This window comes from Microtus pennsylvanicus, chromosome 16, assembly GCF_037038515.1.
Source record: "Microtus pennsylvanicus isolate mMicPen1 chromosome 16, mMicPen1.hap1, whole genome shotgun sequence".
Taxonomy (NCBI): Eukaryota; Metazoa; Chordata; class Mammalia; order Rodentia; family Cricetidae; genus Microtus; species Microtus pennsylvanicus.
This window is the reverse complement of record NC_134594.1, coordinates 13162786-13186100: the sequence shown is the minus strand read 5'-3', so window position 1 is coordinate 13186100 and position 23315 is coordinate 13162786. Positions and strand designations below refer to the sequence as shown.

The 23315-nt window shown below is 42.9% G+C and overlaps 1 long non-coding RNA gene across 2 annotated transcripts in view; it reads left to right on the top strand.

Annotated features, from left to right (window-relative positions):
- Nucleotides 1-22973, top strand: part of LOC142836270 (uncharacterized) — a 37300-nt gene extending 14327 nt beyond the window's left edge. The window contains exon 3 of one of the 2 annotated variants that reach the window (XR_012908035.1): nucleotides 22882-22973. This is a non-coding gene — a long non-coding RNA (uncharacterized LOC142836270). Of the gene's footprint in view, nucleotides 1-12929; nucleotides 13140-22881 lie in introns of those variants that run through there. The other variant, XR_012908036.1, reaches the window with a different exon arrangement.
- The last annotated feature ends 342 nt before the right edge of the window (nucleotides 22974-23315 follow it).

Sequence of the window (23315 nt, the reverse complement as noted above, 5' to 3'; positions counted from 1 at the left end):
ATTTATTTGGTGATTTCTGTTTGCCTTATTTCTGTTTTGCTACTAAATTCTTGAAACTGGATGTAAGTCACAGTGTCCTTTCAAAGGTAACTCCCTAAAGCACATTCAAGATCTCCTGCTTGAGGTAGCTCTTACATGTTACCATCAGGGCCCTCTCTTCTGAGACATTTCTGCTACTGAGAACTATTTTAAGGAATCCTGTTTGCATCTTACTTACTGTGTCTGTTACTTGGCTTCTTGTTGTAAGGAGGCTGCTTGTTTGTTTCTGGCTGCCCAGAGCCTAAATAATCACACAGAAACTGTATTAATTATAACACTGCTTGGCCTATTAGCTTATGCATATTTCTAGCTCACTCTTATCTCTTAAATTAATCCATTTCTATTATTTTATATTTTACCACAAGGCTCATGGCCTATCGGCAAGGTTCTAGATTATTACTGCACGTATTCTACCACTCTCCTTTTTTAAAATGCTCTTTTGTTTACATGAGAAAATATTCTTACATAAAAATTTCTTTGACTGCTAGGATATATTAATTGGCATGCTTTGAGTTGTACATGAAAAAACAAAGCTAACCTAATCTAAATAATAAGAAAAAAATATTTCAAGAATCCTAAGAGGCCTTCATGGCTAATTAATCCAAGAACTAATTGATGGATTTTCCTTTTCTGCCCCGTGTCTTAGGAAAACATCTTTGATTTATATGGCTGGAGCAATCTAGTCCTGTTGGCCACGTGTTCAGAAGTAAACAAGAAGGTAGTACTCTATTGACTTCAGCCATCTTCACTGTCTTGTAAAGTAGTCAGCTTCTCCTAAAAGTATGGTAGGGTTGAAGAAATATCAAAGATGCCAGTGAGGGAGGTGGGAAAGAATCTTGATCAGAATTAGGTTCATTGTTCTCTTGTGAAACTGCACAGAGCCCAGCTCCTTGCTATGCAGTCATGAAAGTCATTGGTTGTTAACAATATGTTACTAGCATATCAATCAACTCCAGCTGGGCACTGGAGTACCATCTTCATCTTCCCCTTTCTATCTGTCTATCTTTGGGGAAATGTGAGGTGAGATTTGGCTTTGTGGGCATGAAAGCAAGAGAAGGTGGGGAAGAAGCTGCCCACGCGGGTGTGAGCAGTGGAAGAGCGCAGGCGATGGAGCAGACGGCGGGGATGGGGAAAGGAAAGCAAGAGAGGGACGTCCAGTGGGAGGAGGTAAAGCAAGCCAGCATTTGTCTCTGGCAATCTTGTCACCAGGAGAGACTGCCCTCCATAAGACCTGAGCCATCAACTGCAGTTGACTTCACAACTACTGAACAAACCCTTTGTCTTAGAGTTTCTATTGCTGGGAAGAGACATCACAACCACGGCAACTCTTATAAAGGAAAACATTACATTGGGGCTGGCTTACTGTTTCAGAGGTTTAGTCCATAATTATCGTAGTAGGGCATGGCAGTGTGCAGGCAGACATGGTGCTGGAGAAAGAGCTGAGAGCCCCACATCTTGATCCAAAGGCAGCAGAAGTAACTGTGTCACTGGGTACAACTTGAGCATATGTAAGACCTCAAAGCCTGGCTCCAAAGTGATATACTTCCTCCAACAAGGCCACACCTACTAATGGAGCCACTTTGTGTGGTCAAACAGCCAGACACATGAGTCCACGGGAACCTTTCATTTGTTTACGACTAATTTTTTTTTGTTTTACAAGTGGTTTTTTTTACTGTGTGTCTAACTTATGAAAATCATATAAATGAAGGTGAGAAACACATTATTTTTATCAACCTAGCAAACATGTTTGAACTTAAGAAAAAATCATTAGCTGCTACATTTGTATAAACATTCAGAGAATTATTGTTATTCCCAGGATTTAATTTTTCTACACAATGTCTTTTTTTATTGTTTTATTGAGCTGTATATTTTTCTCTGGTCCCCTCCCTTGCTACCCTTTCCCATGTTCCCCATGCTTCCAATTTACTCAGGAGATCTTGTCTTTTTCTACTTCCCATGTAGATTAGATCCATGTATGTCTCTCTTAGGGTCCTCATTGTTGTCTAGGTTCTCTGGGATTGTGAATTGTAGGCTGGTTTTTCTTTGCTTTATGTCTGAAAACCACTTATGAGTAAGTACATATTATATTTATCTTTCTGGGTCTGGGTTACCTCACACAATATGATATTTTCTAGGTCCATCCCTTTGCCTGCAGATTTCAAGATATCATTTTTTCCATTGTGTAAATATACCACATTTTCCTTATCCATTCTTTGGTCAAGGGGCATTTAGGTTGTTTGCAGGTTCTGGCTATGACAAATAATGCTGCTATGAACATAGTTGAGCACATGTTTTGTGGTATGATTGAGCATCCTTTTGGTATAACCCAAAAGTGGTATTTCTGGGTCTTGAGGAAAGTTGTTTCCTAATTTTCTAAGAAATTGCCCTACTGATTTCCAAAGCAGCTGTACCAGTTTGCACTCCCACCATCAATGGAGGAGTGTTCCCTTTACCCTACATCCTCTCCAGCATAAATTGTCACCAATGTTTTTGATCTTGGCCATTCTTACAGAAGTAAGATAGAATCTCAGAGTTGTTTTGATTTACATTTCTCTGATGTCTTAGGATGTTGAGCATTTCCTTAAGTGTCTTTCAGCTATTTTAGATTCATCTATTAAGAGTTCTCTGTTTAGGTCTGTACCCCATTTTTTATTGGATTGTTTGTTCTTTTGATGACCAATTTCTTGAGTTCTTTGTATATTTTGGAGATCAAGCCTCAGTTTGGTGTGGGGTTGGTGAAGATCTTTTCCCATTCTGTAGGCTGTCATTTTGTCTTGTTGACCATGTCCTTTGCTTTACAGAAGCCTCTCAGTTTCAGGAGGTCCCATTTATTAATTGTTGCTCTAGGGTTTTATCTAGGAAGTGGTTCTGTGTGCCAATGCGTTCAAGTGTACTTCCCACTTTTTCTTCTATAAGATTCAGTATCATTGGTTTTATGTTAAGGTCTTTGATCCATTTGGAATTGAGTTTTATGCATGTTGATAGATATGGATCTATTTTTATTTTTTTACATGTTGATAGCCAGTTATGCCAGCACCATTTGTTGAATATGCTATCTTTTTTCCATTTTATATGTTTTGCTTTTTTGTCAAAAATCAGGTGTGTGGATTTATACTCAGGGCTTTGATTTGGTTCCATTGCTTTTCCTGTCTGTTTTAAAGCCAGTACCAGGCTGTTTTCAGTGTTGTAGCTCTGTAGTAGAGTTTGAAGTTTGGGATTGTGATGCCTCCAGAAGTTCCATTATTGTTTTGACTATCCTGGGTTTTTTGGTTTTCCGTATGAAGTTGACAATTGTTTTTTCAAGGTCTATGAAGAATTTTGCTGGGCTTTTGATGGGCATTGCATTGAGTCTATAGATTGCTTTTGGTAAGATTGCCATTTTTACTGTGTTAATTCTGCCTACCCAAGAGCATGGGAGATCTTCCCATTTTCTGGAGTCTTCTTCATTTTCTTTCTTCAAAGATTTAAAGTTCTTGTCATATAGGTCTTCCACTTGTTTGGTTAGAGTTACTCTAAGATATTTTATGTTATTTGTGGCTATTGTGAAGGATGATGTTTCTCTGATTTCTTTTTCAGTCCACTTATCAATCCATAGGAGGGCTATGGATTTTTTTATTTAATCTTGTACCATGATACATTACTGAAGGTATTTATGAGTTGTAGAAGTTGCTAGTAGAATTTTTAGGGTCACTTATGTAAACCATCATATCATCAGCAAATAGTGAGAGTTTGACTTCTTTTCCAATTTGTATCCTCTTGATCTCCTTTTGTTGTCTTATTGCTCTAGCTAGAGCCTCAAGAACTATTTTGAATAGATATGGAGAGAGTGGTCATCCTTGTCTTGTTTCTGATTTCAGTGGGATCGCTTTAAGTTTTTCTTCATTTAGTTTGATGTTGATTGTTGGCTTGCCATATATTGCCTTTATTATGTTTAGGTATGTTCCTTGTACCCCTGCTCTCTCCAAGACCTTTATCATGAAGTGTTGTTGTATTTTGTCAAAGGCTTTTTCAGCATCTAATGAGATGATCATGTGTTTTGTTTTGTTTTGTTTGATTGTATGGTGGATTATACTGATAGATGTTCATATGTTGAACCATCCCTGAATCTCTACTTGGTCAATGTGGATGACTTTTCTGATGTGTTCTTGGATTTGGTTTGCTAGTATTTTATTGAGTATTTTTGCATCAATGTTCATGAGTGAGACTGATCTGTAATTCTCTTTCATAGTAATGTCTTTATGCAGCTTGGATATCAGGGTAATTGTAACCTCATAAAAAGAGTTTGACAATGTTCCTTTGTTTACAGCTATTTTTGTGACAAATAGGGAATAACAAACACAACCTACCCTTGGGTGGTACCCTCTGACTGACCAGGATTAATCACACCCAGTGGATTCAGTCCATAAGAACTGGGTGGATTCTGATCATCAGATGGCAAGGGGAGGGGGGTCATTTGCATTTACAAGATAGCAGAACTTGTGGAGACACTGTTGCGAAGATAATACGACAGCCCATTTTCCTAAGATAAAGTATGCATATGAAAGGTTTGTTTAAAAATTTAGGACTTGGACATTTGAAGTGCTGAGATCTGGGGATTTGGTAATACTAACATAGTAGAAACAATTTACAAACATATTTAACTATTATAAATATAGATCCATTGTTAATATGTCTACACTCAAAACCATAAGCTACAGACATGGCAGAAAGTTCTTCAAGCAGTGGAGAAGATTAAATAGTTGTAGAGAATTTTAATCAGGTTACAAAATTAAAATCTCAATAAAGGGGCAAATTAGAAGACTTGAACTTCTAACTTGGTCTTACGCATGCTTCCACTTAGCCTGGCTCTCCCCAGAAGAATAAGTAACATTAGAGCAGACACAAAATCCACCAACGAGGCTAAAGTCTCTTTTCTCACAATGACTGGAAGAGAGACTTCACTAATGAATGACATTATCACGTCCACATCACAGAATCCAAGATTTCTTTTTGCAAAAGTCTGTATATTTTGTGAGTAGAAAAAATACAGCTTATGTTGCTTGCTGTGAACCAACTATTGTCACTAAGACCACTACTAAAGGTAAGGAGTGCTTGTCTATTCGAAAACAATTAAAGAGGCCTTGGGTCTATTTCCCTGGCTTTGCAAGGGAATTTGCTCTGGGTCCAGAGCAGAGTGCAGAGCCTTTCTGAAGACAAGCCCAGTGTCACGTGGAACACGAGCCTCATGCATCTGAGATTCTGAACCGAGAGAAGACAGGTGGTAGATGGGCTTTCAAATTCCAAGTGACAAACCTGAGCAATCAGCCCCTGCTGGAGGCTTTCGCAGGCAGCCATGTTGGCAGCTCAGTCCTCTCAGTGTTGCTGAAGAGGGGGCCTAAGGCAGCAGTTCCACCAAAGTGTCATCACGTGAGAAATTCCCTGAGCCCCTGGAGACGAAGGAACGGTTCCACTCAAGAGTCTGTGCTCATGGTAAATGATGAAGGACAGAGATGCTGGGAAGGTGGGCAAGTGTGTAATTTTAAAAGAAGGGGCTTGAACTAACACCTCTTGCTCTTTTAAGAATTAAAGGTGCCAGTTAAAACACAGAAATCATATGCTATTTTGGCAATTATTCCTTTACTCGTCTCGGATCGAGATGGCTTTTTAAAAACTTACTCTTTTAAATGACAGGATGCTAGTGAATAGAATTTAGATTGCTAATTTCTCCACATAAGCTTGTCTGTGCTCAATTTGTGAGTCGCTAGGATTGATGTTTTTAGAATGCAAATTTGAATATATTGATTTAACTAAAATGGTACTTTAATTTACAATGGAAAACAAAAATGTTGAACTTACCTTCTATAAAAAAAAACTAAAAGACAATGAAAATCCAAATGATGACTTTTGAAGCTGGTCCCATGCAGGCAATCATTGTGGCACTGTGACAACGTTAACAATAAATGACCTGTAATTAATGACCTGCCACAGCGGATTGGCACTGTCATCACGTGGTGGGGGGCGGCTGGGAGTCACGTGTGCAGATGCTCCTGTGTAAAGGTCACAGGACAACCGCAGGTGTCGGTCCTCTAGCTCCTTCTACCTTCTCACTGAGGCAGGGTCTCCTCCTAGGCCACAAGGCCATTGAGCTCCCACTGTCTCCACACCCACCCTGGAATTTCAGTTTCCCACAACCATGCCTGGCTTGTCACAGAAGTTCTGGGGATACAAGCTCACACTCCCAAGGCAAGAACCTTATCCTCTGAGCCATCTCCCCAGTCCACATAGGTCGGATCAATTACCCTCACTTTATGCAGGAAAAACTGGAAACGTGTCCAAAGTCACACAGCCCCTCCACATTGGAAGAGAAGCTGTTTCTTCTGTGTTTGAATCGTTGTCTTTGCTGAGACATCTCTCCAAATCATCAAGGAAATAACAAGAGAGATTCTTAAAAGGTCAAAGGTGAAGAGAAAATGAGCACTCTGGAAGGTGAATGGATGCCACAGGGAGGTGGACAAGGGAACTGTTTTTGTCTTGAAGGCATTTGCCAGCCTGACTAAACTCAACGCCCGACTTTGGGGGCAACAGGGCAACACAAAGGACATATTGCCGGACAAAGAGTCCTCTGAAGACATCCCTCCATGAATGAGAAGCATGCCAAGGACAGTATGACCAGACAATACCACAGAACATTAAAGCCTGGATTATTTTTGTTGTTGTTATTTGTTCGCTCCAGACGTAGGTTCAGTTTAAGGTGGAAGCCCAGAAGAAGCAAAACTTAGTGGGCTTTCATCTGCATGCTTCAAATTGTTTCCCCAAATGAATTCTCAAATACACATCCTAGACAAAAAAAAAAAAAAACAGGAATATAAGAAAAGTGATTTAAATAAGACCCACCCCCTGCAGAAACAATAAACAATCAAACCCAAAAACAGTCAAAGCAAGCAACAAGAGAACTCTGCTGAGCCAGATAGAGTAATTGAGGCTCCTAGTCCTACATATCGGAGAGCAGAGGCAGGAATGTCCCTTGAGCCTGAAACAAGGCCAGCCAGGGCAAAATGCAAAGATTTGGTCTTGAATTAACAAGCAACCTAGCAGAAAGCTGTGCTGATTTTGTGGCTGTAAGTAAGAGATGAACTTGGAGACATCTGTAGGAAGAACCAGAGAAGTGTGGCAGAGCTGATTTTAAAAAATGCAACTTCTAAAACTTAAAGCAGAGGTAGCTAAAATGGAACAAGAACCGACGCATGAATCTGATACCACACTAAGCTAAAAGGTGAATTAATGATATAGAATATGGGTTGGGAGAAATTAGAGTATTATGTGGGATGCACTGGTCAGAAAGGCACAAAGGAAACTCACTAAAATTTGTAAAAATAAAGTGTTAAAAAGCCACCCCAAACTGAATGAATAGCAAGAATCTGCTTCTAGATAGATCAGAGCAACACATCAGAATAAAGCAAACTTTAGGGGACAGGCATGTAGCCCACACTTATAATTCTAGCACTTGGGAAGCCGAGGCAGCAGGGTTGTGAGTTCAAAGCCAGCCTCATCTACATAGTAACACCCTTTCTTAAAGCAGAGCAAGAAAGAAGAGAAATGCTTAAAAGCCCACCCAGGGAAAAAAGTCAAATTACCTTCAAAAACAACACCCTTTACCCGACCTCATAGCAGTTAGTAGTTGATCCTGGGGTGTAGAGAGGTGTGCACAGGTCTGCCAGCCACGATAAGAAATTTTCATTCTAATGAATTCAAAACCATTAAAAAATTGTAAGCGGAGGGATGACAGAATCTGATGTAAGTTTTACAAACTTAAATAACCCCGAGGGCTTTGTGAAGGGAGAATTTAAAAGAAAAACAAGAGAAGGTGATTAAAAGGCCATTTCTGTAGTCTACACAAAGGCCGCACTTAGAACACATGAACAACCAGAAAAAGCCTTTGTCTTGGTTAGCCTGTTTTTAGTTTTATAGAAGATTTTATTGACATTTTCATACGTCAATATAATATGTTTTGATCAAATCCACCCCTAGTCTCTCCCCTCACTCTTCCTCTCCCCTGACTACTTTCCCCTCTCCGTTTTAAATACTTAAAACACAAAACCAAACAGAAAACCGTTGCATCTATGTAGTGCTCTCTGTCTGTGTGAGTGTGGGCATCTGCAAGAAGATGGGCAGCCCCTCAGGGCCTCATGGGAAGACAGCCGCCTCTCCCTCCTATAGATCTATCAAAGGTCAATAGCTCCTGAGCAAGGGTGAGAACTTGTGGACACTCCCACCCCCCCACAGCCTCAATCCTCTGTGCTTTCATCCGTCGTCAGAATCTGAATTCACTGCCAATGACTGCAAGGGGAAACTTCTTGTATTTAGGGTGCAGTTTATTACTGTGCCTGTTAATTTTATGCATTGTATAAAATTCTTAGATCTAAATGTATTATTCTTATGGTCTAACTATGGAATGCCCTCATTAGGCTCATAGTTTGAATGCTTGATCAATCTCCTGGTAGTGACACAGTATTGGAAGGTTCTGAAGACTTGAGGAGGAGGGCCCAGTGGAAGGAGAGGGACCACTGGGAGCAAGTCTTTGTGCCTATCATCTTGGGTCCTTTTCTGTCTCATTCTCTCCTTCCTAGCTGCCACTGTGGGACCTGCAGCATGAGCAGGAACCATGAACCAAAGGAAGACTTCCTCCCTTAATTTGTTCCCATCAGGTTGCTGGCCACAACAATAGAAATAACTCGCACAAGTAGTCAAGATGCAAATACATCATAGAAACAACCTGAGTGGGGCCCAGAGAGATGGCTCAGCAGTTAAGAGTGCTGGCTGTTCTTCCAGAGGACCCAGGTTCGATTCCCAGCACCCACAAGGCTGCTTACAACCATCTGTAATTCTAGTTTCAGGGAAATCAATGCCTTCCCCTGACCTCTATAGGCACCAGGTATGCATAGAATACATAGATATAGAGGCAGGCGGGACACCCATACACACAAATGAATAAAATAAAAATAACTTTTAAACCTTACCAAATCTAGAGATAATGTGCAATTAGGAAGAAGAGACTAACTTTAGGTGATAAAAATCAGCATCTCAAAAGACTTCAGCTTTTTGGTATAGGGAACATAGAATAGTTTGAAACTAAACAGAATAAATGTAACTTATTGTGTATTTGCCTATGAATCCTAAATCACAAAATGATAGTCCTTTTATTTTGTTGCATTCTATTAGTTAGAAACAAGTTAGAAGGGGATCCTATCGTTCCTTCATTCCTTCCTTCCTTCCTCCCTCCCTTCCTCCCCCCTCTCTCTCCTTCTTTCCTTCCCTCCCCTCCTTCTTTTCTTGAGACAGGGTCTCACCATGTACCTCTGGTTGGCCTTGAACTCACAGAGATTCACCTGCCTCTACTTTCCTAGTACAAAGATCAAAAACATGTGCCACCATGGCCTGACATGCCATATCTTAATGAAGCAAGTCTACCACACCATAGATAAGATATCTCCACCAAATAAGAGTCACATTCAAGTTAAGGAGATTGCCCAAGACCATAAGTTGAAGGATGTGTGTCAGGGAGCTGTCATTTGGGATCTTGTCAACAGCTTCTTGACATTCTGTAGGAGTTTAAAAAGATGTGCTTAGAATCTCAAGGAAGTTGTACTATTAGAGGAACTGAACTGGGTCTAGTAAATAGGAGGAGGATTGTTTAAAACCCAGTCTGGGGTTAGGGAACTGAGATATAATGTTCTTTGAGAAAACATCTATTTTACCAAAAATTTACTCCAATTATAACCCTAATAACAAAATCCTACAAATGTAGCACAAAACAACTACCAAACGCAAGTGATTTAAATTATCTTTACACTAGCAGAGACATTAGTCAGGGCAGAGCAGTCACTGGGTACTGCACAGCCACGTGGAAAGGTCTGACATCAGAAAACATAATGGGAGAAAATGCCACTCGTTCCCACTTCACACAGGCCAAAAACGACAATGAATTCAACATTCATCCATCCCTGAATAAGAAGCCTTAGTTTAATAGGGGAAAGAATTTTCAGGAACTGTTTCAAGTAGCGAAGAGTCTGGGATGTGATAGGCTGATGGGTGTGGGCTCCAGTTAACAGCTTCCTTACATTTAGGACTTAAAATACCCTCCCAATCAAGAGTGATGATGGCCCATTGCTCAGGGTCCTGAGCCTGAGCTGGCTTGATTGATTGCTTTGGCTAATAGCAGGCAACGGGTGTGAACTTCATGCCAATTCCAAATCCAGCCCTCGAGCACACTATAAGCTTCCCTTGACACCTTGGATTCCTGCCTCCACCATAAGCAAGCTCTTAACAAGCTTGCAAGTGAGTGATGAGGCCCGTGAAGTGGGAGGGGAGCCAAGTAATCCAGACCCAAAGCCAGCCAGGCCCTGGGGCAGAGCTACCGGGAAATTACAGAGCTGTGTGTAGACCCCCAGGGCCAGGTCAGCCTAGCGCCAACTGCCAACTCATTTGCTTGTGTCAGCAGCTGAATAAATGGTTGTTTTAAACCATTAAGCTTTGGGGTTGTTTGTTATATGGCAATAACAAATGAGACAGCAAGTAAATCTGTGAGCCTTCTTAATCAATTCCTACCAATGGTAGTTTCTGATTGAGAATACTTCCGAGTCTCTGTTAAATTGAGCAGAAGTATCATGCATTGTTACTATTAAATTGATAACTAAAAGACAGATAAGTGTCACTTCACATCAGAGATCTTATTGTTGTTTTGTATAAGTGATAAGTGGTTATTCTTCTTGTAATAAAGTTACTCCTAAGAATGTTCTGATAAACTTGAATAATAATCATCAGCCAGGTACAGGGCCTTGCAACTGTAGTACCATCACTCAGAAGGCTGGACAGCATAATGATACCCTGTCTTAAAAGTAAGTTAAGTAGTCAATTAACTAATTCTCTAAAAAACATTTTTTCTGATTAAGAATTTTAGCTATTTAGTATTTTCCCCTCACACCTTGAGAAATAGATTTGTGATCATTACTTAGGCTTTGTATTCGTTTTTGTGTGTTTTGCCAACATCTTTGTTATATGTTACACTTTGGAGACACTGCATGTCTAGAGATGGATCACACCAACTACCTGATGCTTTCTACCCAGATGAGGTGGATCACACCAACTACCTGATGCTTTACACCCAGATGAAGCTGATCACACCAACTACTTGACACTTTACACCCAGATGAGGTGGATCACACCAACTATCTGACGCTTTATACCCAGATGAGGCTGATCACACCAACTACCTAACACTTTTCACCCAGATGAGGTGGATCACACCAGCTACCGAGAGAAAGCACACCAACTCCTTACTGCCTGAGACTTTTCATCCAATACCCCCTGTATTTTTTTTTTTGCCATAGAGAATTTTCTGTAAGGAAAATTACAGCTCAAGCATTTGAGATTGTGTTTTGAATATTAATCATTATTCTAGTTATTTTCTTCCCTAAAAATAGACCCCTGGATTAGTTCACGCAAGACAATGCAAATCTGAGTAAATAAATGGTCTGCGTAATAGCTAACATCACTGTTAAGAAGTTGAGTGATCCCTAGGCTCTCTTTAGGATGAATTTAGGCTCCTTGGAGCACCCAGAGCACAATACCCCTGAAGTAGATGAGTTTCAAACCTGCTTACATGCTCTGAAACTTAGATTTCCATCTGACTTTACACCCAATCTCACAATGAATGAATCAGTTATCTAGAGTGGACAATCTTTCTTCTTTTTACTCCTGAAAAATCTATTTTCTTTTCAATTTACAGAGAATAAGATGGGATTTCTTGGCATACATGCTTTAGAATTATGTCAGTTGAAAGCTTTTCTAACTTGGGCATTTTCATTAGGATTTTTATACTTATATTATCTTCTAGATGCTTAGAGAGAAATTAATATAATCGGGACACTAGACCCACGAGGAAGAGTGTACAGGAAGTAAATACTGATTTACTTACTGTCCTTCAACACCAGCCCTTACCCAGGAGGCAGACACAGGTGGACTCTGATTTACATAATGTATTATAAGCCAACCAGGGCTACCTAGGGAGGCCCTGTCTCAAAACAGCAACCAATCTACTTTTAAAGAGATAGTTCCCTGTATTATCGAGAAGATTTGGTGTATCTGGAATAAGGGAGGCATTCACAACACATTTCTTGAACAAAAAAGACAATTATGTGGTAGCGAGATGCTGCAAGCTCACTTTTGTTGCTTAGATTGGAAAATGAATGCCCTACGGTTGATAGCCAAATCCTGGAGACTTCACCCAGCTGCTTGGCGCTGGCCCAGTCGCGGCAGCTCTGACAATAAGCTGGAGGATGCTGAGGGGAAATGAAGTCCAAACATGCCTTGCTGTGCATCATGGTCTCTAAGATGCACAGCCTGCCTCCTGCCCAAGCTGTACAGCTGTTAATGCCAACAGAAAGGAGTCCGTTTCGGGCAATTCCACCTACTTCCATCTATATACATACATGTGTGTGTGTGTGTGTGTGTGTGTGTGTGTGTATACATTACTTTTTTGTTGCTTGCTTCATTCTGCTACATTTATCGACTCAAACCAGCCTGCACATTGGAAATCATTTCACTATCAATATGACTGTGTAGAAAATGTAACACGATGTGGAAATGATGGAGCTCTGGGACTGGATTTGGTGACGCTGATTTTAATCACATCAGACTGGCATCCAGCCTGAGCGCCGGGCTCAGCTTCAGGAGCTGTCTCTCCAGGCTGTGCCCGGCCCTGATTCCACCCTCACTCCTCTCCTCTGTGTTGCTTTGCCTCTGGCTCGCCCTCCCCAGTTCTAGCCAGTCCTGGTTTTAACCATCTCCCGGCTAGCCTCAGTCATCTCCCCCCTGACATACTTCAGATCCTTTCCTTTCTCTGCGCCCTAAAGGATAGCAGATCTCTGCAGCCCCCACCTGTCTGGACACGACCTATTCAAACAACTCTCTTCTCTCTGACCTTATATCTCCCAATGCCCTTTGCCCTTCTCCGTCCTTCAGCTTCTCAATGTCAGCACCCTCCCCATCACATCTGGGACGTCCTGTCTTCTCCTCACAGGTCACATCAGATGCCAGCATCTGGAGTCTTCCCAGTATCTCCCTACAAAAGGAACTGTTCTGTTCCCCTTCCCTTCTATGAAGCACAGGGAGACATTTTTCCTCCAAGCCTACCTGAGATACTTTCAGTTCTGACTCACATGATGCAGAATGGCTTTTCTGGCAGGCGAATTCTCCGTGGCGGCAACTCCGGTGGTCAGAGCATGCTTCCTCAATCCCAGTGGGCAGTGCAACTACTGTCTCTAGGAAGGTAGGGGGAGAAAAGATGGAGGAAGGGGAAGAGCAAGGGTGAGAGTGTGCCCAGAGTGCCCGACTGCACCATGGTACCCTCCTCCTAGTTTCTCACAATTCTCATTATTGCTCTATAGTAATTTTGAACAAACGAGTCTGCTCTGGTTGTCCCTGTGTAAGTAAGCCTCTTGCTTACTGGTCCATCCAAAGTCTTCACCACAAACCCCACTTCCTTGTAGCCTGCTCTTGGGTTTGCTGTGAGTCCAGTGGTACAGGCAGCTCTCCATTGTAGACATTCCTTCTTTTGCTGCCCAGCCCAAATCTCACTCAAGACCCAAACTTCCTATCCTCCTGCCCTAAGGCAACTTGCGGGCTATGGGGGAGAGAGCCCTCCTACACAATGATCCTGGTGGGAGTGAGAGGCAGTCACCACACCCACCGGAGAAGAATTTCACTCGTGCCTTACCCTAGCTGCTGTCTTTCTGAACTGATGCCATGAGAACGCCTCATATACGTTGATTGCAATCTCGGATAGTCCTGCAGTATTGCCCATTGTGTGGAAAGCTTCCAAAGCTCACAAACACAATGCCCAGCCAAGCAGAGGACACATATTACATGATTCCATTTATATAAAGTCCACAGACACTCTGTTGTATTAAAAATGGGAGGAGTAAGGACTGGAAAGGCGTAGGTGGGGATTCTGGGGTAACCTTCTATTTCTTGATCCATGCTACTCACTGCATAAGCTTTGCTTGAGAAAGCACATAGATTCATACCTGTGTGATCCATGCACTGTCCAGGATGTATGTACTACTGTGATTAAAAAGCTGAAAATAGGAGAAATGAAGTATTGTGATGGCTGCCCAGTTACTAATATGGCACACAGTTCTTATTAGATTCAAGGGCCTGCAGCTTGAGTAGAGTTTGGTTGCCACCGGCTAAGCTACTACTACCCACTACTCTACAGTCCCGGGTGCACCAGGATACTGGGTGGGCATCAAGCCAAAGGTGGGGCTGGAGTGGTGGTGCATTCCCATAATCCAGCACTCAGGTAGCTGAAGCAGGAGGACTGTGGTTTTGAGACAAGTTATACAGCGAGACCCTGTCTACAAACCAAACAAGCAGCAAAACCGTGGGGTGACTGTGCACAACACAGTCCAGTTTTGTCTGGGGTAGGAAATCTAGGGAAGGAAATGACCATCTCGGTTACGGCTTCTATTGCTGTGAAGACACCACCGTGAGCGCGGCAACTCTTATAAAGGAGAACATTTAATTGGGGCTGGGTTACAGTTTCAGAGCATTAATCCATTGGCATCATGGTGGCACGCAGGCAGACATGGTGCTGGAGAAGGAGCTGAGAGTTCTACGTCTTGATCTGCAGACAGCAGAAGCAACGGTGTGCCGCACTGGGCATAGCTTGAGCTAGCGGACCTCAAAGTCTGCCCCACAGCGACACACTTCCTCAAACAAAGCCACAGCTATTCCAACAAAGCCACGCCTCCTAATAGCCCCATTCCCAAGAGGGCTATTTTCTTTCAAACCACCACACAGACCTAAGAGGAGTTCCTTATAACTAAGTGTTGAAGGAATTTCTAGACTTCTCTCTAAGCCCTTCCATGTTGTTTCTTATTTAGATTATGCTAGGGGGGGTGGACTTTATCCTAAAGTAAAGAGCAGTCACAGACTGTCCCATAGCCAAGGCGCTTCTCTGTGTCAAGACACTGGAAACGGCATCCTTGCAGAGATTGGCAGGCAGCGGGGCCTGGCTGAGAGAAACCAGAGAGGAACTAACTGTCACCCAAGGTAGACACCCAGCTCGTCCTCTGCTTCACTGAGGAAGAGCAGAAGTCCCACCTCCCTGGGGCCTGACTCTCCTCACGGAGGTAGTGAAACGTCTGCCCTGCTCTGCCAAGGTCTTGTCGAGCTCCTTCCAAGATTCGTTGCTATAATTAGGGGGCAAATCCTTCATGTAGAGATTAAATGAAAGTAAGGGGGGATCGTATCGTAAGTTATACGCTGCCTTCTTAAATTTTATAAGAAAAAGAACAGCCTTTCTAACCTTTGCTTTTCAATTTTACAGGAAACTAAATATTACTTAGCAGTAATGAGGGAGACAGAGATTTTTCTAAAGCCAGACCTTTGTACATTTTTAAGCTCTATTATTAATATCCAAAATATCACTTTAAAATTATTGCAATTTGACAGAATAACTTCTATAAACACTTATGTATGACGTATTACTGTGGTTTGGGGCATTAAAATAGCTTTTAGTTTCTCGTTCCTTCCTAATTCTATAACCCTCACAAACCCATTCCATCTTGTTCTAATCCAGTGAGACCACCCTGGGGCCTTGAACATCTGGGTGCATAACCCTGGGGGCCATGGGTACATCCATCCAGGGATGTGAAAATCTGGGTGCATCCATCCCAGGTCTGTAAACATCTGGGTGCATCAACCTTGGGTCTGTGAACATCTGGGTGCATCAACCCTGGGGCCTTGGGCATCTGGGTGCATCCACCCCAGGGCTGTGTAGTAATATGGAGCGGCAGCGGGGCTACGTCCCCAAAACCCCCAGCCGCCTGCCCGGCTAGCTTATGCCCCAAAATAATTACACAGACACTGTATTCTTTTAAACACTGCTTTGGCCCTTAGCTCTAGCCCTTACTGGCTAATTCTGATATCCCAATCAACCCATCTCTAACAATCTGTGAGCACCGGTCTTACCGGGAAGATTCTAGTTCAGAGCTTCATCGCGTGTGTCTGCCCAGGAGCCTGGAGCATGGCGTCTGCTCCCGAGGCGTCTGCTCCCGAGAGCAGAGCTGTGGAGTCTGACCTCACTTCCTCTTCCTCCCGGCATTCTGTTCTGTTTACTCCTCCCACCTATCTCCTAACCAATGAGAGCCAAGCAGCTTCTTTTATTTTAACCAATGACCTTCCTCCATCACATCTGGGCATATCAGGTTGGGTTGGGGTGTGCTTCATTGTTTTGCTATTGGTGATAACAAATGAATACTCAATGACAGGCAGTGATGAGGTTTCTGTGACCCGACTTTCTTCTGCCTAGTGAAGGAAATGATCTTGCGACTTAATGGCCCCATCTACGTCAATCTCCCTGTGTTTGAATGGTACACTCTAGATCTGAGGCATAGTATCTGTGAGATGAAGGGGACTGTGGAGAAAGCAAGGAGAAGGAATCTTCTTGAGATACCGTAGCACTGTTAGAAAATGTTTCACAGGTCTGGAAAGTTGGCTCAGAGGCTAGGAGCACTTGATGTTCTTCCTAAGGACCTGGGTTCAATTCCCAGTACCCACATGGGAACTTAGAATCATCTGTAACTCCAGTCCCAGGAGCTCCAGTTCTGTCTTCGAGCCTCCATAGAACCTGTACAGGTGTGGTACACGTACACGCAGGCAAAATACCTGGGCACATTTTAAAAAGTTAAAAAAAATTTAAAAAAAATTATATTGCCTGAAAATAAGTAACGCAATTATGAAAACTACTTCTTTTATTTTTTGAGATTATAATGTAATAGCACCATTTCCTCCTTCCCTCCCTCCCTCAAGCCCTCCAATAAACCCCTTCAAGCTCTCCTGCAAATTCCTGTCCTTCTTTTACATTAACTGTTTTTTACACACACACACACACACACACACACACACACACACGCACACGCACACACCAAGGCTTACTGAAGTGCCAGCCCCCAAACCTCTCAGGATCCAGAGGAACGCCACAGAAAGCGAAAACTGGCTAAAACGGTCTGAGGATGAAAGGAACGAATCAGCCCACGCACATCTTCTCATCACGTGTCTCCGTTCTTCAGAAAGGTTTCTCTGAATGCTCTCCCTCGATTTGCTCTCCATCCCACAGGGTTTCCTATTTACATACCCACACAGACACCGCTAACAATTCTTTGGCAATAGCAGGGATACTAGGCGTGCATTTCACAGGGCCAAAATAGGCAGATAGGGCTGACAAGACTGGTGCCTGTTTACTTACGGCTCAGAGGGGGCGTGGCTGTGAAGCACGGGACACATCTGAAAAACATCTCTTTGTAACTGAAGGAGACCTTTCCAGAAAGCTTCAATTTACCAAAGCCCAGGGCTGTCAGGACTGGGCTCCGTATACAGCACAATCCCTGCTCAGGGATCATTTTGGAAGAGAGAGAAGAATGCTTATACGTGCTACAGGAACAGGAAGTTTTCTGTGAGATTGTATTCCCTAGAAATGACAGAGAAGCTATACCCACGACATTTTATCAGCATGGCTGCCTAAACAAGACCTGAACAGTGACAGCACCAAGGGACACGCTAACGTGAAAGGGAACATTTCTTGAAGCCTCAACTTCATAAAAATAACAACGGGCACCTAGGGAATGCTGAGAGTAGGTGAAATGTTCTTTCCCAAAGAAATGCTCCCCGCACCCTGATTCAGTATCCAATACTAAGTGGTCAGCCCTGAGATTATATACATATGGAGATATTATACAGACTGAGCAGATTACGAGTGTGTGCGTGCGTGTGTGTGTGTGTGTGAGAGAGAGAGAGAGAGAGAGAGAGAGAGAGAGAGAGAGAGAGAGAGAGAGAATAAATGACAACAGTTAAAGAAAAAGAGTCCATGAATTTGAGAGGGGGTGAGAGAGAACAAGAGAGGTTGCACAGGAGGAATTGGAGGTAAGAAAGGGAAGAGTTATGTAATTATAATTTAAAAAAATAAAAATTATATGAAACAATTTTAGAAATTGTTTAGAAATTTAGAAATTTTTTTTTTACTCTCACTCCTGCTATAATATTGCTTGTGATGAAGATTCATCATGTTTTTAAGAGTTTATATATCCTGGCTGGGGAATGTAATGGGAGAAGCGACTCTATTAAATAAAACCCAAATTCTCACATCTGAAGTCAAGAATTTCCCCCTCAGAGATAACCATAGTTATGGGGAACCATAAACACCCAAGAGGAGAGACAAGTGGGGCAACCAGCCTTCCGTCAGGACTCCTGAACTCGGTTTCATTCTCGGGAGATTTTCCTGAACAGCCACACTGTTCACTGGGAAGCATAGCTGGATGTAATAAGGTCCTGAAATTCCAAATGCCAGCCTGGTCTCTACCCAAGTAACCCCAGAGCTCCGCTTCCGCTGTCAGGAGTAATGCTGCCTCGGTATAAAGGAAAGAGTAACTAATTTCACCCCAGGAGAGGCACTGTACAGTGGTGGGATGAGACTTTCAAAGCAGCTGCCTTGAAGATGGCCAAAGGAAGAGAGAGAAACTGCCCCAGACAGGGATGAGGATGAGGAAATTCATTTCTTGGGCAAAGGGAAATCAAACATGAAGCCTACAGCACAAAGCACGTGACCAGGAGCCGGAACAAGATGCGCAGTCTCAGAGGTGGGAGTAGAGGTTGATGCTTCCTGAATGACAGAGCTGCGGCAGATGCAGAGACCCTGGCGCCCTCAACACGTGACTGCCGATTGCAGGAGAGGATGTGACTGTGAATGGCATATTTACCAGCAAATGGTATACTTTTATTTGTTTATTATTTATTTATTTACTATTGACGTACTCATTTTGAGATCTTGATATGTTGCCCGAGCTAGACTCAAGTTTGCAATGCTTCTCTCTCGGCCTCGGGGGTGCTGGGATTACAATATGGGCCATAAATCAGCATGTTTAGCAAAAGATACATAGTTTTTAAAGAATCATAAAATTATTATATTTTTAACTTATTTATTTACTGTTTATGTAAACACATGTACATGTATGTGCCGTGCCATGTGTAGGAGTCTGTCCTCTCCTACTGTGTGGCTTCCAGGGATCGAGCTTCATTGGCAGCCTTCACGGACTGCACCTCTCCTTGATGAGCCTTCTTGTTGGCCTAAGAAACATAAATACTTTAGGTGACCAGAAAAGTTTAAAAATAATCAGTAGGAATTCGAGGCCAGCCTGGTCTAGAGAGTGAGTTCCAGGCCAGCCTGGTCTAGAGAGTGAGTTCCAGGCCAGCCTGGTCTAGAGAGTGAGTTCCAGGCCAGCCTGGTCTAGAGAGTGAGTTCCAGGCCAGCCTGGTCTAGAGAGTGAGTTCCAGGCCAGCCTGGTCTAGAGAGTGAGTTCCAGGCCAGCCTGGTCTAGAGAGTGAGTTCCAGGCCAGCCTGGTCTAGAGAGTGAGTTCCAGGCCAGCCTGGTCTAGAGAGTGAGTTCCAGGCCAGCCTGGTCTACAGAGCGAGTTCCAGGACAGGCTCCAAAGCTACAGAGAAACCCTGTCTCCAAAAACCAAAAACAGAAACGAAAAATCAAGTAGGACATTTAGAAACAAAAGTTTTTAACTTTTAATTGATTTTTATCTACCTTCTATACTCTGTACACTTTTTCCACTTACTGTGTGTGTCTGTATAAACTTGTTGAAGGGAAGAGCCTCCTCAAGAGGGTATACCTGCTTTATCAGAACACCCAAGAACCTGAATCAACACTGGCCACCCAGTGTAGCAGGAGGCCTCTTGTTTTTCCTGGCCACCCAGACTCCCAAAATAACCACTATGAAGCTGTATTAAGTAAATTACTGCTTGACCTATTAGCTCTAGCTTCTTATTGGCTAGCTCTTACATCCTAAACTAGTCCATCTCCATTAATCTGTATATCTCTACGTGGCTGTGGCTTACCGACAAGGTTCCAGCTAGCTGTCTCTTTCCCTTCTGGCGGCTCCATGGCATCTCTTCAACTCCGCCTTCTCTCTCTCTCTCTCTCTCTCTCTCTCTCTCTCTCTATCTATCTATCTATCTATATATATATATATATATATATATACACACACACACACACACCTCAGCCTGGCTATATTCTGTTAAGCCATTGGCCGAAAGCAGCTTCTTTAATAACCAATGGTATACAGAGGGGAAACCTGCATCAACCCAGTGACATCCTGAATGAATGTGTTGAGTAAATGAATAAATCTGTAAATGATGCAGCACACAGACATAAAGGCATGAGTTATGAAGGATGTTTAAAACACTGAAGACGGAATGAGGCTTAGCAAGCATATCGTTTGAAATCCAGGAAGAAAGGAGAGGGTGTTCTTACATCAGCCTGGCTAGTGGTTTTCCTCAGGTCTTACATCAAAGTCTTTGATCCCCTTTGAACCCATTTTTATGCATTCTCCTGAATGTGGAAGTCCAGTTGCCCAGCACCACTTGTAAAGGAACCATCTTTGCTCCAGTGTGCATCTTTGACAGCTTTATCAACAAGTAGGAGGCTCTAACTCTGTGAGTTTATTTCGGAGTGTTCTGTTCTTCCAATCCAAAGGTCTACATGTATATTTACATACATGAACAGGGACATGGCATTCAAACAAGATAATTCTGGAATACAATTTGAGATTGGGACTTATGGTACCTCAACTGTTGATCTTTCTGCTAGGGGTTATTTTAGCTATCCCAGGCCTTTTGTATTTCCTTGGGAATCTTAGGTTGTTTTTCATTGGAACTTGTATGGAAATTGCATTGAATCTGTCGATTGAGTTTGATAATGTAGCCATTTCCACAATATTAATTTGACCTATTCATGAGCATGGGAAGTCTTTCGCATGGATGGAGCTTCGCGGCACAATGTTAAATGTAAGGGAGGGGGGAAGTTACAGACAGTTTGACACAAATTTACAAGGTTGAAAAGTAAGTAAAACTGAATGAGGAAATGCGCATGTGTTAGCCCTCTAGAGAGCAGCAAGGATGAGGTGGATGCGCAGTGGGTTCTTTGAAGTAGGCGTTCAGACAAGAAGACCCCACGTGGATTCGATGGCGTGAATCAGGAGTGCTGTGTCGTGTGCCTTTGCGGGTCAGCTGGGCTGACCATGGCGTGCACCGTTCAAATACTGTTTTCAGGTGTGTTGAGGAGGGTGTTTCTGGGTGAAGTGAAAAGCTGATTGGCCACTCCTTGAAACGCCCCTCCTCCCAGTGTGGGTGAGCATTATCCAAGGCACCGAAGGCCTGGAGAGAACAAAGGAGGAAGGAGGTGTTGACCCTCCTGCCTGCTCACTTGAGTCAGGACACCCAGCCCGTCATCTCCAGCCTCAGACCAGGGCCTGCATCAGCAGATCAGCTGACTCTCAGACTTTGAACCTGGCCTGAGCTATTCTATAAGATTTCCTTGCCATCAACTTGATTCTCAGCCTTCATAAGTAGATTGAGTCAACCCCTTAAGATAAATATGAAACTGTATTTCCGAGTATATAAGCACAGGTATATGTATCTCACACACACACACACACAAATACTTCCTATTTGTTCTGTTTCTCTGGAGAATCCCAATACAGAGGAGAACATGAAGGTTTATTTTATAATGTTCATAACCTATATATGTTTTATACCCACTTTTTATTACTTTATATTTATCTATTTTTTTTAAACACACGGTTCAGTTATGTATCCCTAACTGGCCTAAAACTCAAAATTTCCCCCACCTTCTTGTTATATTTGCCACACATTCAGCCCCTTTGGATTCATTTGGAAACAAAACACCCTGGGCTGCATGAGAACCTGTTTCTAAAACAGAATGCAAAAGGAAAAAGATCCTTGGCCTTAATTCCACAAGTATAAAGTATACTGAAGAACATAAAAACTCAAATAACAGGGCCAATCCAAAAACCATTAAAAATGCCATAAAAGTTACTGTCCTTTTTTCATATTTGCACATTTTTCTTTAATATAGTTGTAAGTTCTTTGATATAAGAAACCTTGACAAAACAAACTTCCATATTGTTTTGTATCTGCATATGACATATAGTAATAATGTCCTTATTGGAGTTGAAATACTTAAAATGGAAGAAAAGCAACTTGGACAACAGGAGTGTCGTAGGGGGTCACAGGAGAGTGAGGGCATGTCATCAGGTGTGGAGGAGTGTCGTAGGGGGTCACAGGAGAGTGAGGGCAAGTCACCCGGGTGTGGAGGAGTGTCGTAGGGGGTCACAGGAGAGTGAGGGCATGTCATCGGATGTGGAGGAGTGTCGTAGGGGGTCACAGGAGAGTGAGGGCATGTCATCGGGTGTGGAGGATGATAGTGGCAGCCAAAGATGCCATGAAGTAGCTGTTGGGAAGAAGAGACTGGAAGCCTGCGCCATCAGGGCAATTCGGGAAGCACAGCAACTCATTGCTGGATCTCAGGAGGCTGTGGGAGTAGGAAGCAGGAGGAGGGAGAGGGTCAGGGTGACCCGTGCTCTGGCTCAGGCAAGCAGAAGGACCAAGAGTGAAAGACAGGAAGGGGGCAGATCTGTAGGGAGTTCAGCAGTCCTTGGCTTTGAGAGGCCCCTCGGATTGGACCGTGTCTATCTCCTTCCTCTCCTCTGTGTAGGGAGTTCCCTAACAATGCAGCCCCTCTGTGCCTCCATACTGTGTCCCCCTAGCCCACAGCTGCAGCATGGCACCTGCTCTTCACATCTGCGTGAGGTGCAAAGACCCTTGTTCAGGTCTTAGAACTTCCCTTTCCTTCTCATGAAATTATTCAGGACGTTTTTTTTTGGGGGGGGTTGTTGTCCTTGTTTTCATTTTGTTTCATTTTGTTTTGTTTTTTTCAGATAAAAAAACTTTAAGAATATTTTTTAAAATTAAAAAAACAAAAGCATCAAGAATATTCAGTTGGTCAACAACAGAGAACAAAAGGCTGCCTCCCATCTAATAAAAATCTCGGAGTCCTGACTCTGTCCTGACTCTGTCACTCTTTGCCTCACTGAACCTGGCGGCGGGCTGACGTCAATCGGCTGCCCCAGTGATCCTCCTGTGTTCGTCCTCATTCCCACAACCCCTTCTTTTCAGGCCCCATGGGTGCTGGGATCCATGATAATTCTAGTGCAGTAAGGGCTTTTTTTTTACCCAGTGCACTGGCTCATGTCAACTTGATGCAAGCTAGAGTTATCCGAGAGGAAGGAACCTCATTTCAAAAATTCCTGCCATAAGAGCTGACTTAGAGCATTTTCTTAATTAGTGACAGATGAGAAAGGGCCCAGCCCAT